Source organism: Marmota monax, unplaced genomic scaffold (genome assembly GCF_021218885.2).
Source record: "Marmota monax isolate L192 unplaced genomic scaffold, Marmota_monax_Labrador192_F-V1.1 WCK01_AAM20220418_F8-fsc00008, whole genome shotgun sequence".
Lineage (NCBI taxonomy): Eukaryota > Metazoa > Chordata > Mammalia > Rodentia > Sciuridae > Marmota > Marmota monax.
In genome coordinates this window covers 18,781,871-18,794,326 of record NW_026694432.1, presented here as the reverse complement: position 1 = coordinate 18,794,326, position 12,456 = coordinate 18,781,871, and the positions used below count along the sequence as shown (strand labels likewise).

The 12,456-nt window shown below is 35.8% G+C and overlaps 1 protein-coding gene across 38 annotated transcripts in view; it reads left to right on the top strand.

Moving 5' to 3' along the window:
• The window catches only part of Epb41 (erythrocyte membrane protein band 4.1), a 171,802-nt gene that overhangs the window by 16,651 nt on the left and 142,695 nt on the right, over positions 1-12,456 (top strand). The window lies entirely within an intron of this gene.

Below are 12,456 nucleotides of genomic sequence, written 5' to 3'. Positions count from 1 at the left end.
CTTTTGGCATGTGTTGCTGATTAGGAGATTTTTTTCTTCCTTTTTTTTTTTTTTGAGATGCTGAGCTTTTTTTAGTACTCTGGGTGATTTCACAGCTGCTATTTTGTTCCTTCTGTTTTTAGGGAAAATTGCAAGAAATGGTTATGTCTTGTGTCTTAGATATTATTATAGTAGATTTATACTCTCTTGAGGATATACTGTACTCAGTACGGTTGCTCATTACTGTTTGTTGTATTCTCAGTCCTGGAAAATTTTTTTAGTTGGTTTGATCCTGTTAATCAAGCAGGATATGCATAACCTTTATGTAATTCTCATCCAATTTTGTTAATGTAGAATTAACCCTTTTTAAGGGGAAACAAGTATTCTTTGTTTTCTTTTTCTGTAAATTGACAGCTGTAAAATTTTTGGTTTTATAAGCTAGTTTCTTATTAATACCATCCATATATTGGACATGACAGAATATCTGGACACAGTAAGCACTCAATAAATGGCAGATAAAAAAATGGATATAATAGCTGAACATCAGATAGCCTTGGAATCTAAGTGCTAATTCAGAATGCTTTCTACCAGAAACTTACAATTAAAGTAAAGATAGGCATAATTCATATCCCCAGGAAAATAAGTACATTATATCTTTGCCACTATTAAAAATAAATTCATTGTTGGATCTAAGTTCAGCACACTAGTCTTCTGATTCTAATAAAACTTTATTCAAAACTTTATTCCCCCACCTGTATAATTGTATTCGGGTTTATAAATAAATGTTTTTAATCTTCAGAACTCTCCAAAAATTCATTCAACATTATGCTAGTGTTTTGTACCAGGTGTCTTATAGGTTATTTCTTGCACAATATGGCCCAATCTACCTTTCCACCTTTTCTCTTTTTTGTACCATGAATTGAACCCAGGGGTGCTTCATCACTGAGCAACATACCCAATCCATTTTTACTTTTTATTTTGAGACAGTGTCTCACTGAGTTGCTTAGGGCTTTGCTAAGTTGCTGAGGCTGGCCTTGAACTTGGGATCCTCCTATCTCTGGGATTATACGCATCTACCACCATGCCCAGCTCTTTTTCAAAAACCTTTCCACTTGTATTCTTCTTTTATTCTCTAACCAAATTACTTTCTGTATCTTTGGTTATACAGTTCCATCTACACTTGTCATATATATTCCTCTTGAATATTTTCAGTTCCCTTACCTTAAAAATATTCCAAATACCAGTTATTTGAAATGGTAAAGTGCTTTATGTAGGGGCTGGGGCTGTGGCTCATCGGTAGAGCACGCTTCTCGAGTGTGTGAGGCCCTGGGTTCAAACCTCAGCGCCACATACATAAAATAAAGGTATTGTGTCCACCTCCAACTTAAAAAAAAAAGTGCTCTATATAGAAGGAACTCGATGGATTTTTTGTTTTGCTTCATATTTTCTTTTCTTTCTTTTTTATATTTGACAAAGTTTAATTTTTTTTAAAGTTGTAGATGGGCACAATACCTTCATTTTGTTTATTTTTTTAATGCTGTGCTGAGGATCGAACCCAGTGCCTCACACCTGCTAGATGAGTGCTCTACCACTGAACCACAACCCCAGCCCCCCAATTTTATTTTAATTGATTGCTTTGTATTTTCTTTGAGCTTCATTACTATGGCCAACCAGTTGAGTTTTCTTTAACAGATGTTTGTCAAAAGAATTTAAATTCTAAATGCCTCATCAATGTATTAATAGCTGATGATAGAATAAGAAAACCCTTTAGGCTTCTATGCTACACAGAGCTAAAAACTCCAGTGACTGACAAGTTTTTTTTTTTTTTTTTTTTTTTTAATGTTTATTTTTTGGTGTAGATGGACACAACACAATGTGGTGCTGAGGATCGAACCCGGGTCCCGCCCGTGCTAGGCCGGCGCTCTACCGCTGAGCCACAATCCCAGCCTAGATTGACAGGTTTAATACTTGGAAACTCTAGCTGTCTGCAAATAGACCAAGCTAATGAAAAGTTTTATTTTTTAGGTCGATTGTTGCTTGCTTTCTGTATCTGTTCTTTTTCTGCCTGTTTTAAGGGCCAATATCTTTTTAAAGTTTGTTGTGTACCCAAGTTGTATTTATAGTGTTCAAGAAGTAGATATTAGGAACAAACATGTTTTTATTATTATCTTTTTTTTTTTTTTCCCCTGTGGTGCTTGGCATTGAACCCAGGGACTCATGGATGCTGGGCAAGTATTTGACCATTGAGCTGCAACCCCAGTCCTCAAATATAAGTTTTGAGATATGGTTATCCTTGGTGGGACACTGGTGTGTGAGGATGATCCCAGCTACTTGGGAGCCTGAGGAAGGAGGATCACTTAAGTCCAGGAGTTTGAGGGCAGCCTGGGCAATATATCTAGATTCTGTATCAAAGGGAGAAAGAAAGACAAAAAAGAAAGAGAGAGAGAGAGAGAGAAGAAATGTGATACAGTGTTTTATCTAAGAATAACAAAAAATGTTCAGATCTTTTCATATTTATGAAATGAAGAAGGTACTTTCATCTTTTCTCCTTAAGAAATAGTTCTTAGCAGGGGCTGGGGTTGTGGCTCAGAGGAGGAGCACTTGCCTACCATGCGTAAGACCTTGGGTTCGATCCTCAGCACTGCATGAAAATAAAAATAAAGATATTATGTACACCTATAACTAAAAATAAATATTAAAAAAAGAAATAGTTCTAAGCAATATCTAACAAATTATTTGAAATTATTACTATTTCCTCTGAAAGAAGTGGTTTTGGCATTTTGTTGAACTATGACCTATATATTTTTCTTGTTATTTTTGTCAGGTTTGTGCCCCACATTTGAAGTTCACCAGTGTGATATTTTTTTGTAGATAGCTTGAGTTTAACATTTTTGAAAATTACATAGCTAGCCTTCAGAGTTAAGCTCATCACAAGCATTGCCTAAAAGCCACAGGATTCTTGAATTCTCTGCAGGTACTTTGATATGCTTACCATCAGATTGTGATCTAAAATATGTGGTCCGTAATTTTTTGATATGATTGATAGGGTTTGCTCATTATTTTTGAATATTCAAATATAATTTAATATTGGTGATCTGATTTCATAACTAAAATATCAATGGCTATCAGGGTCTGAGTTTGTTTTTGAAATCATGGGTAGCATACGTTTAAATCACAGTCTGTTTCCTTGTTATCTGAGAAGCAGGCCAGCGGTGACAGTGCTGCCAGGGTAATTTTCCAAGAGTCTCATCAAGTTCGTGATTGGTCAAATGCATATTCAGATGTGCATTCATCGATACCCATAAAGGACTTGTTTTTTTCCCTGATTGCTTGAGCAGAGAATCACTTTATTTTGCTTGCGAGCTAAACAACAATAATTCTAATCTTTTTTTCTTTTGAACAACTTTGCTTTTTTCTCTGAATAAAGCCCTCAAAGGTGGAAATTTTAAAGTAAGCCTCTGTATTGATCAGTTATAGGTCTTACTTACACAGGATCCTGAATTTTGGGAAGGTATAGCTTCATTGCACTTAGCTTTTAGCTAGAGGAGAGGCAGATACCAAATATATTTGTTCCTTTCTATTGCTCATTTATATTTCTTGGTTTGTTACTAGTGGCTTACTATGTGTCTTTTTTTTATGTGAGGAGATTCATGGTGTGTTCAGTAAAATGCAGTGTAACAAATACTCTGCTGTACACACTGGGTTAGATTAGTATTTTGGTTTCCTCTGCTGCTATTTAATGAATGCACAGCGAGAAGGATAAAGGGAAAACTATAGCAATGAACAGTATTCAGAAATTGGAGGCATTAGAAAGGAGAACTTGGGTATTTTATATTATGTACTGATCTCATTTAGAACTGTCACACTGTACTTCAAATGTTGGTTTTGGGAAAGTTTAGTAGGAAAATCTGATTGTGATGAAAGTCTGTTATACTTATTTTTGCTATTTTTATTTAAATGAATTGTTCCCACCTTGAAGTATATGATACTCTTTGACCTTTGGAGAAAAGCAGCATGCCATGTGTGGCCAAAATAATTTTAGGAATGGCTTGAAGGGACTTTACTATCTCCTACCCCCAATCTTTATCAGCCTCCCCCAGTTGCCTAAAGTAAACGTGCAATCTGAGTAGGGAAACTGACAGCTTGATGTGCAGATATTTTCTTTCTTTACAATTAGATTATAATCCCTTAAAGTCCATTCTACATAGACTTTCTAGCATTATGTTCATTTATTATTTTATTATTGCATTTATAAAGACAAGTTCTCTTTTTTCAATTATCTCTTGGTTATCTCCAATATAAATCCATATGGATTAAACTGTGATTACTTATTAAATTATTACTCTTCCCCTTCCATGGCTGAGGACTCTTGGGTCACTTCTATCCAATTAATCTAAGCCCTCTCCTATTATTTTTGATTCCTGGCATGAGCTCTATTTGTAGAGATTAAGGTAGTTTCTGAGCTATGTGAAGTGGAGCTCAGGAAGGGTTTAAGTAATCTTGGCAGAGGGGGTAGGAAGGGGCAAGATTGATGGACTGGATAGGAAATATGACTATGAATTTATATTGATAAATAAGGTGGGAAGAAGCAGTAGATGCTTTTAATATTATTATCTAATTCTATATTCAATATGTATCCATAATTCTGTTATCTAATAATATCTATTAATAGGGACAGGAACATTTTTTGGAAAGTAGGTGAAAATAAAATAGGATAAATATGCTTTAATAATTAATTGTGATTTTTATTTTTTATTTTTTGTGGTGCTGGGGATTAAACTCAGGGCCTTATGTATACTAGGCAAGTGCTCTGCCACTGAGCTTCATCCCCAGCCCTAATTATGATTTATAAATGCAACCCTACTTCCTCCTCATATCTTCCATCCTCCACAAAAATCCAAATGCAAATCCTCAATATGCCTGAGTAATTTACAACATAAGACTGAGATTTACTTATATTAATTATATTAAAAGCTTGTATTTATGCATTATATTTTGAAAGTGTCTTAATTATGCCATACAAAATATGATATAAAAGCTTCAAGTGAGAAACTCTTTTAAGTGATATAACTACCTTAAAGCATAGGGTTATTGTTTTATTTATTTATTTATTTATTTTTGGTAGTGCTGGGATCCATAGGGTTATTTTGAATTGGTTAAATTTAAAGTAGAACCCACAAGTGGAATAGAAATGTATATTTAAGAACATTCAGGGGGCTGGGGTTGTGGCTCAGTGGTAGAGTGCTTGCTAAGCCCACATGAGGCACTGGGTTCAAACCTCAGCACCACATTAAAAAAAAAATGAAATAAAGATATTATGTCCACCTACAACTAAAAAATAAATATTAAAAAAAAAGAACATTCAGTACAATGTCAAGGATCAGTTATTGATGTACAGTTACTAGTGCTTACACAACTTCTTGAGTAATCCTCTTAGAATCATTTTAATACAATGAGATCTTAATGATTTATCTTTCAGTGTATCATTTTGTAAAGAAATGGTATTTTAATTTATGTGCCAAATGTGTATTATAATTTGCCGGTTTAAAGTTCCTCATATATTCAAGTGAAGAGTGTTTCACCTTGATAATACTTGGTACAGATTGTTGAAATTCACCCCTCTCCAACCCTCCATTTTTTTGGCCATATGGACACAGGCAGAAACTGTCGAGAGCTCCAATGATTTAAGCCCTCAAATTTTACCTGCCAACCATTTCAGCATGCAAGAGGGACACATGGAAGATCGCTTAAAGTGAAGGCTTTTTTTTTTTTTTTCACTACCACCCACTTGCTGTCTCTTGCCCTTTTCTCTCTTTTTTTAATGTTTCAGAGAATTGACAGAATAACTGGCTTACTCCCTGCAGCGTTCTGCCAATCTTGATAGTATTATGTAATTATATAAACCTTTTGCATGATGTCATATGATATTGTATATATGTCCTCCTACACATGTGTCTTTAGAGTAATTTCTTTCCATCTGCCATTGGACTGAGCGCTTTGTTAGGTTATTTTTAAATCTTCAGGCTTTCTGGCATCCTTAACACTTGAAATAACAATTGCTTTGGGAAGCAAGAAAATCCGCATAGTATATTAGTGGCTTTTCCAGTGGAAATGTAAATAGTGTTTTATTTTAAAAAATTATATCCTGTGTTCCAAGTAGGCAAAACATGCGTTTTATGTTTAGGTTGTCTCCAGATAATTTTGTTAGGTAGAAAATTGTCAGTTGTTGCCAAGTGGAAAAGTAAACCAGAGGTACTTGAGAGAAAGGAGGCCAAGAATAAGAAGCCTGCTTGAGAAGAGATTTCAAAGATGTCTTATTCTCTGAAGGTTTATTGGTGTCTTCTTGTGAACTCTCTCTCTCTTTTTTTTTTTGTTTTTCTTTTCTTTTTTGGTACTAGGGATTAAACCCAGGGCACTTAACCACTGAGCCACAGTTGCTTAGGGCAATTAAATTGTTGAGGCTGACTTTGAATTTATGATCCTTTTGCCTCAGCCTCCTGAGATGCTGGGATTACAGGTATGAGCCACTGTGCCTGGCTTCTTAATAACTCTTGTAATACTCATTTTTAAAAAATTGTTTTGATTAGTTATACAAGACAGTACATTGCATTTATGTAATTTGATATATCATACATAGATGGAATATAATTTCTCATTTTTCTGATTGTGCATGTTGTAGAATCACATTGGTAATGAAGTCAAATATTTACAAAAGGTAATAATGTCTGTCTCATTCTATTATCCTTCCTATCCCATGTCTCATGTCTCCTCTCCTCCCCTCTCTTCACTCTCCTCTACCTAATCTAAGGTAACTCTGTTCTTCCCAGTGCTGCACCCTGCCCTTATTGTGAATTAGCATCTGCATATCAGAGAAAACATCCTGCCTTTGGTTTTTGGGGTTGGCTTATTTCGCTTAGCATGATATTCTCCAACTCCATCCATTTACTGTCAAAAGCCATAATTTCATTCTTCTTTAAAGTTGAGTAATATTCCATTGAATATATATACATATATACCCCATTTTCTTTTTTATTTACTTATTTATTTTTGTACTAGGGATTGAATTTAGGGGCACTCGACCACACAGCCACATCCCCAGCCCTATTTTGTATTTTAGAGAATATCACATTTTCGTTATATCTATTGAAGGACATCTAGGTTGGTTCCATAGTTTAGCTATTGTGAATTGAGCTGCTATAAACATTGACGTATCTGTGACTATCACTGTAGTATTCTGATTTTAATTTCTTTGGGTATAAACCAAGGAGTGGGATAGCTGGGTCAAATGGTGGTTCCATTCCAAGTTTATCTCCATACTGCTTTCCAGAGCAGTTGCACCAATTTGCAGTCCCACCAGCAATGACAATACTCATTTTTTATATAGCAGATTTGTCATATAAAACTGGTACTCCCCAATGAGATTGTATTAACTTCTAGAAGGCAGAGGATAAATATCATGTCTTTAATTACCCTTCATATTTCCCCAAACGCAGACATTGTTTAGTACATTTGCTACATCCATAACTTAAGGCACACTATAGTGTTAGTGAGAATGTGAACTCCAGGATAGTTAAGATTTAACACCTGGGTTCTGATACTGACTCTGCTTCAGATAATCTCTTTCTCTCTCTCTCTCTCTGTTTGTGTGATATTTTCTTAGAAAATAAGTTAAAGGTCTCATACACCTTGGTATGCATCTCCTAAGAATAGAGCTATTATACTGTATAACCACAACACTATTATCATACCTAAGAAAATTAACATATCTATAATATCAACCAATATTCAACTAATATACAACTCATATGTATATTTCCTAGTTAGTTTTGTTTAAATATTTGTACTTTTTTTTTTTTTGCACTGGAGTTGAATGCAGGGGCACTCTACCACTGTGCTAATCCCCAAATCCTTTTCATTTATGGAGACAGGGTCTCATTAAATTGTTCAGGCTGGTCTTGAACTTTTGATTCTCCTGCCTCAGCTGGGATTACAGGAATGCCCACTGAGACAGGCTGATTATATCACTTTCGTTTCCTTTAGTCTAGAACAGTACTTGTGATCTCTAATTGTCATTAGTTTTGATGAGTCCTGGTGCCAGTTGACTTGTAGGGCGGTCTGTTTTGGATTTGTCTGTTTGTTCCCTTAGGTTTTAATCTGTTCCCCTATCTGCTTTGTTTCCTGAAAACTGGAAGTAATCTCTGTGGGTTTGATTAGACTTAAGTTAAGCATTTTTGGTCCGAGTTCTTCATAGATGATGCTATGATTTTCATTCTGCATCACATCAGGAAGTTCATGTCAGGCTTTCCTACAATTAGTGATGCTAATTTTGGTCACCTAATTAAAGTGATAACCACCAAATTTCTTTGTGGTAAAGGTAGATTTTAAATATTTGTGGTGATACTTGGACATAGTAAATATCCTGTTCCCCAATTAGTAAATATCCTGTTCACCATTTCCTATTGGTTTTAGCATTCATTGATCCTTGGGGGTTACAAAAAAAGTCAGCTCTTAAAAATTAACCTGGAAGATTTAAATTAGGGAAGAAAAGGAAGATAATAGGTACCTTTTGCTCATATTTCATAGGCTTTCCTCAGTTCTTGGTAAGTCTGATGTCTTGTATTATTTTTTGTTCCTAAAATTAGATTTACAGAGTTGCAATTTACTTGGCAGTGGAACATAATCACAATAAGGATTATGTTGGGATTTGGTTTGTGCTTGGTTAAAGTAATTTGGTTTTATTTTTTGGTGATATGCTTTTTTATTCTCATCATTAGGTATGTATAAATAGCCTTATTTCTTAACTATAGTGCTTAATATTTCCTCTAACTTACTAAAAAATTTTTGAATTTTTATTAATTTCTTTAACAATAAAAGCTGATGTTTTATTAAGTGCCATCTCATCCCCTAAAGACAATGCCTATATAATTAAATGAAAAGGTTTGTGTCAATCTACTGGGCTCGCTGTGGGTATATGTGATCATAGAAGATTTACCCAATAATGCTTTTTTCTTTAAGGTACTTTTTTGATTTACCCTTGCTAATTGTTGGATCTCTAAAATGACTAATAAACACTGGTTAAAGAGAAATGTTTAATAGTTCACATAATCCTGCTGGTATTTTGTAAGATTGAAAAGACTAGCATGGAGATGAACGATTGTATAACTAAAGAATATGTCAGGTAGACAAAGGGCAGGGTTTAAAAAAATTTTTTTGGGGGGTGTCTACTGTGGTGGGTAGCCTTTAAGATGGCATGAACGATCCCTGCTTCCTGGTATTTATGCCCTTGTATGATCCCCTTCCCTTGAGTTGGGTGAGACCTAGTGACTCCTCGTGAATGGAATACAGAAAAAGTGGTGGGATGTCACTTCCAAGATTAGGTTATCATAGGCTCTTACTGCTGTGGCACTCTCTGGCTCTCTCGCTCATTGTTGGGTCACTAGCTGCCATATCCTGAGAACATTTAGGCAGTGTATGGAGAGGCCCCCACAGTGAGAAAACCAAGGTCTGTCAGTGAGCTTGAAAGTGGATCTCCTGAGGCCTGATATCGGCCATGTGAGCGAGCTTGGAAGCAACCTCTGTGGGCAGAGATGAGTCTTAAAATGAATGTGAACCTGATTGACAACTCAACTGCAGTTTCACAGGAAACCCTGAGCCAGAGCCATTTAGCTAAGTCATTCCTGGGTAAGTAACCCAAGGAAACTGTGAGATAATAAATGCTTGTTGTTTTAACCCATCAAGTTTTGGGGTAATTCATTGTACAGCAATAGATGACTGCTACATCTATCATTTATTCATTTAATAAATATTGGTTGTCTACTATAATCATGTGCTGTTCTAAGTAACTTGGGACATAACACTGTTATCCTAGAGTTTATATTTTAGTGGGAGAGGACAAATAATAAATACACAAGTCAAGGATAAACATAAGGCATCTTATGATTTTAGTGAGGGTCAGGGAAGCAGAATAAGAAAGGTGGAATGGATATAGAAAATAGTGGTCAGAGATGATTTTTATTGACCAGGTGAAATTTGAGCAGAGTCCTGAATGGAATAAGACACTGAGCCATGCAGGTATCTGGGGACAAGATTTAGGCAGAAGGTACCACAAGTGCAAAGGTTACCATGTTTAGTGTGTTTGAGAAGCATTAAATAAGCCAGCATCATGGGTCAAAATGATCTAGAGAAGGGGCTGGGCCTGTGGCTCAGTGTAGAGCGCTCGACTAGCACGTGCAGGGAGCTGATCCTCAGCACCACATAAAAATAAAATAAAGGTATTGTGTCCAACTACAACTCAAACAAAATATTAAAGGAAAAAAAAAAAAGAAGATCTAGAGGCACCAGACACTATGGCATGCGTCTGTAATCTCAGCTACGAGGAGGCCAAGGCAAAAGGATCACAAGTTTGAGGCCAGCCTCAGCAGTTTAGCAAGAGCCTGTATGAAAATTAAAAAAAATATAAAAGGCTGGTAATGTAGCTTAGTGGTAAAGCACTCCTGAGTTCAATGCCAAGTACTGAAGAAAAAAGAAAAAAAAATGATAGAGGGGAAATGGTAGGAGTTGAGTTCAGAAATGCTATACGTAGAAGGAGCATGTCATGTAGTGCCTTGTTGGTTACATTAATGACTGTGCATTTTATTCTGATACAGGAATTCTTGGGAGCAGAGGAATGACATGATCATTCATTTAGTGCATATTGATTATGCACAATGAGGAGGACGCTGTGGGTATATGTGATCACTAATCCCTGTCCTAAGGGAGTTTCATGATCTAGTATTAGAAATGATTTGAGTTGGGGATGGTGTTGTAAGCCTGTAATCTGAGCTATTCAGGAGGCTGAGACAAGTGGATTGCAAATTTGAAGCCAGCCTGGATAAATCAGCAGGAGTTATCTGCCTCAAAATAAAATTTAAAAGAAAAAAAAAAAGAAAAGGGCTCCCAATGGTGGAGCCCTTGCTGTAGCATTCAAAGGCCCTATGTTTGTTTAATCCTCAGTCTTGGAGGAAAAAAAAATTTTTTTAAATGGCTTGGGCTGTATGTAGCTCAGTGTTAGAGCACTTATCCAAGGCCCTGGGTTCTAGCCATAGTACTGGGGAAAAAAAAGATTGGTCATGTACTCAAAAACTTAGGAATAGAGGCTCTGTGTCTTGGAAAAATATGCAGTTATGTAACAAGCACAGAATAAAACCTGGGTTGGGATTCTGGCTCTTCTACTTGGTTCCACACATTTCAGCCATTCTTGGGTGCTTATTATGTGCCAGGTAAACTGATGATGCTAGTGTTTATTGATGATTTATTATGAGCCAGGCTCTATGTTGTGTGCTTTTAGATATGATATAGGTGCTAAAGAGTTTGTGCTCTGAGGCTTGAGTGCCTAGTTTTAAATTCTGGTTCTATCACTCTTTAATAACTTTGGGCTAATCAGTTTACTTATTCTATAGTATAGGGATATTTCTATATCTTTTAACATTTTATGATGATTAAAAAGTTAAATATATGAGCTGGACACGGTGGTGCAGGCTACTACATAGCTACTACAGAGAATGAGGCAGGAGGATTCAGAGTTTGAGGCCAGCCTGGGCAACTTAGACCCTGTGTAAAAATAAAAAGTCTGAGGTTGTAGTTAGAGGTAGAGGAGAGCTTGCCTAAGGCCCCAGATTCAGTCCCCTAGCCTCAGCAACTTAGCAAGGCCTTAAGAAACTCCCTGAGACCCTATCTCTAAATAAAATACAAAAATGGGCTGGGGATGTGGCTCAGTACCTGGCAGCAGATAAATATTAGTCATTTAACCTTACCACAGCTCTTTAATCTAGGTATTCTTAATGCCATTTCCTATTTTAGGTAACAGGTTAAAAATTAAGTAATTTTTTAAGTTATGCAACTAGTTTTCAAAGCTGACATTCATTACCTTTGCTTACTCAATATGTCCATGAGCAAGTGGGGAATGAGTGATTTGGATCTAGGCCTTCTATCAGGACCAGTGATTTCTTAATAATTGTGATCTTGTGAAAATACTTTTTTTCCCTATGTTTCTGTTTCCTTTTCTGTAATGAGGATAATGCCCATATTACAGACATACATAGTAATAACAAAACCAAACCTTGCAATGTGCCTGTCACATAGAGATCCTTATGTTAGTTCTTTTTTTTTCCTCCTTTGATAAAAATCTTTTCTTAGAGATGGGGGAGGGGGTAAATAATCTTTAATTAAGAAGAATGATTTTTTTTTTTTATATCTTAAACCATAACTTTTTCTACTAAAATTAGGTATCTGTGTGTCTATATGATTATTATATGTAAATACATGATATAGTTATATAGAAAGCAAATGGTTTGGATTTGATTCGGACTTAATACTAATGATTTTAAGACTTTTTGTGAGTATTCTAAAGACCCATTTCATAGTCAGCATGCCTTCATAGCTTCATTTCCCGTTTGGTAGGACCGAGTCATGTGGTTGATGTCCCCATTGTTGCTTTTC